Source organism: Pyxicephalus adspersus, chromosome 5 (genome assembly GCF_032062135.1).
Source record: "Pyxicephalus adspersus chromosome 5, UCB_Pads_2.0, whole genome shotgun sequence".
NCBI classification, from domain to species: domain Eukaryota; kingdom Metazoa; phylum Chordata; class Amphibia; order Anura; family Pyxicephalidae; genus Pyxicephalus; species Pyxicephalus adspersus.
Window position 1 is genome coordinate 22,362,690 of NC_092862.1, and position 3,351 is coordinate 22,366,040.

Here is a 3,351-nt window from a genome sequence, read left to right on the forward strand (position 1 = left end):
AGCATGTACAAGGAGTTTGGTGGTCTCAGGGGACAGGTAGGGGCGGATTTTGGAGATGTTGCGTAGGTGAAAGTGACAGGACCTGGAAACCTTAGATAATTGGTTGACCTATAGGCAGTCATTTATAACATTATTGTTGTTGTTCCTACACAAGAAACCATGTTATACTTACATGTACAAAAATAAAGTTTAACATTCAGCTACTTGCTTGTAGAAATGTCAAGCAATGAAAACACATTTGAAAGTCATTTCCTAGAGCTTTCCCCTGCAGGCTTTGCTAACAATTCTATAACAAAAGAGAACAAGCACACTTGATAAACAACTAGGTAATATTGTTTAGTCCAAAATTTAAATGGTATTTATATATATATATATATATATATATATATACATATACATACACTCAAGTATAAGCCAAGACCCACCATCCCCATCAAAATGCCATTAAAAAAAGAATCTGAGTTTATGCTCCTTTTACTTGGATCACACAAGATGGTGCTGTGTCTTCATGTGAAGTGTGTAACAATCTCTTGCCTTTGGAAACCTTAGACATGATACTTTAAATGAGCACCATTGGACAACAATGTTACGCAAAGATCATTTTGAAGCAAGTGATAAACTCATCTAGTTAGGAGCCCTGCTTTGTTAATGGACCAATAACAATGCACTAATTAAATAGCTAATTTATAGCTTTGAATAATAGAAACAGTCATACATTAAAGCAGCGGTTCCCAACTTGTGGTCCTTCTCCTGACCCCGTTGGGGGGTCAGGTTCACTGGCCAGAGACGCGAGCCATTCGCCCCGTATGCATCTCAGGCTCAGACCTGCGACGGGTGAGTGGGCAGGTTCAGGTATCATGACATCACTGTTGGCGTACGTTTCTTCCCCTTTGAGTAACACACAGCTCCCCGCGCATGCTCGGTCTGGAGTGCGTAAATTTAGTGGTCTGTGACATCCAAAAGGTTGGGAACCACTACATTAAAGGATCCTCCCTCTAGAATAACACTGAGTAGGTCTTGTTTTTGGCATGTACTAATTAAGTTAGTATCTACTACACTGGGGCACTGTATGTCTGACCATAAATAAGTGGATATCTTGATGCTTGATTAGATATCAACCTCATATGACTAGGACCTGTTTACCATCATCCAGCTCTAATAAGGGCACATAATGTTCTTTGGATCTTTTCTTGAAAAGGTTAAGAGCTGAGACTTGCCTTCAAATTTCCCTGTATGATAAAATACTCTTTAGGAGTTTATCACACATTGCATTTAAATCTTTTGAGTAAAACTAACATTTTACCCTTGCAGTTGGTCTCCTTCTCAACTAAGTGGTCATTTAACAAATGAAAACTCATTTCCCAGTTGAAATAATTTTAATACGCTGTTTTTTCTTTGGCAAATGTAATTAGAAAAGGATTTATTCATTGAAAAAGACTAACAAATAACATCTATAATCTCAATATCTATAAAAACAGCATTGAGTAAGTGTTCATACATGCTTGATATCCCACAGAAAGGATACATTGAATCCAAATAATCCAGATGCTGTTTTGTCGTAGTTCCTGACGTGTTTTACAAGTATGCTTCTTCAGGGGAGGAGAAGACTATGATTCAAACAACTTTAATAGATAAAGAGGTTTGTATGTGAGTAATTCCAGAATTCCAGAAAAATAACTTAAATAAAATGTATATGCTAATACGCTCACATTTGGAAGAAGATGCTCAGAGGTATCTATAAGGATGAGGGAGGGGATGTACTGCAGTGGTAAATAATATTTTTCCCCAAAATTTAAAGTTTTAAAGCTTGATAATCACAAGTGATGCTTGAAATCAGGAGTTCTGCTTGCTTTCACTGAGCCATCTGTGGCTAGTTTATAGCTACACATAGAGCTTGTGCTTGGCAGACCTTCATAAGAATTATATTTTTCATAAACAGTAAAGAACTAATCTACCGAGAAGATCTTTCACAAAATACCCATGTGCTGGTGCCAGAGTTATATTGAACTCCTCCTGATGCCTACATGTTATATATTGTCATCTGATTATCATACGATGGATAATAAGATATCTAAAAGATGAATAATTACCAAAAACTCTTGTTTTAAAAACTGTAAGGATAATGAACAAAACTAAATATCACATTGTTAGGGCTTTAATGTTGTACCCATAGGTGAGCCTATATTTGCTGAATGTATTCACAGAAGAGAAGCCAAGCAGAAATAATTTTTTTCAGGCTGATGTGCCAGCTATATACCAATCCTTTTTTCATTTTAGTAGCCGCTTGACTTGGTAGTGGTCAATATTTTTATGGACATGGCATTCTCTAATTTATATGAGGGAGTTGTTTTAGGTTCCAGTGAAGACTACTTTTATCCAGTGCTATTCTGACGATACAGTTAATGTATATATCATTATCATTGTACACCTTATCTAGCTATTATCACTGCAGTTCTCTTCGTTTACCATTGGATATCATAGTACATGGCAAGGTAAGTGTAGTGCCACAGCCATAAGGTGGTCATGTACTAGTCAATGGAAACCTGACCATTGTAAGAGAAGAATATCTCCTTGATATTGGTTGTTTACCTGGATGATGCTCTAAAAGGCCAGTAAAGCCGACATTCATCCAGGATCCCCCCAGTAATGGCACCTGCCAATGGAAGTACTAAGTGCTGTGTATACTATCAACCAGCAGAATTATATTGTTGTTGTAGGCACAGGGAGCACTCCCCAAATTTCAATTTAAATGAAGTGTCTCTACCTTTAGGAAAGGAAGCCTTGACTGCTGGAAATATGTATAGGGTTTACAGAGAATGTATATATATCTACCCTGGGTCATCCCATTGTTGTATATTTGATCACCATTAATCTGGACGTTCTTGTAGTGTATGTCTACTTTTAGAAATTATATTGAAGCCTTTGTTAATCTGATCACTTCAAAAATGAGTTCATGACATGCTTGATGGATCTTTGTGCAGCTTGACGTTAATAGGGAAAGTCAAATTAGGTGACATTTATACTAAAAAAGGTTGGCTTATCATTTCTGGCTATATGTCATCATGTATCTAATTATCTTTTAATTGGATCGGTCTAACTAGGGAGCAATTACATTTTCACACATCCCAGGTTAGGGTTGGATCATTACAGTTGTTTGTATTTACAATTTTCTAAAAGAAACTGGATAAGAAACAAGTTAAGTGGCAGTGTAATTGTTAATGCATCAATAAAGTATATATAAACCAATAATGTTATTTGGTAGTTTTGGATACAATTATAAAGGATAGAACACTTCTTAGCTTCCTTTTTCTGTGTAGCTGCTGGGAAGATTCATTGTCAATATTACAGTAA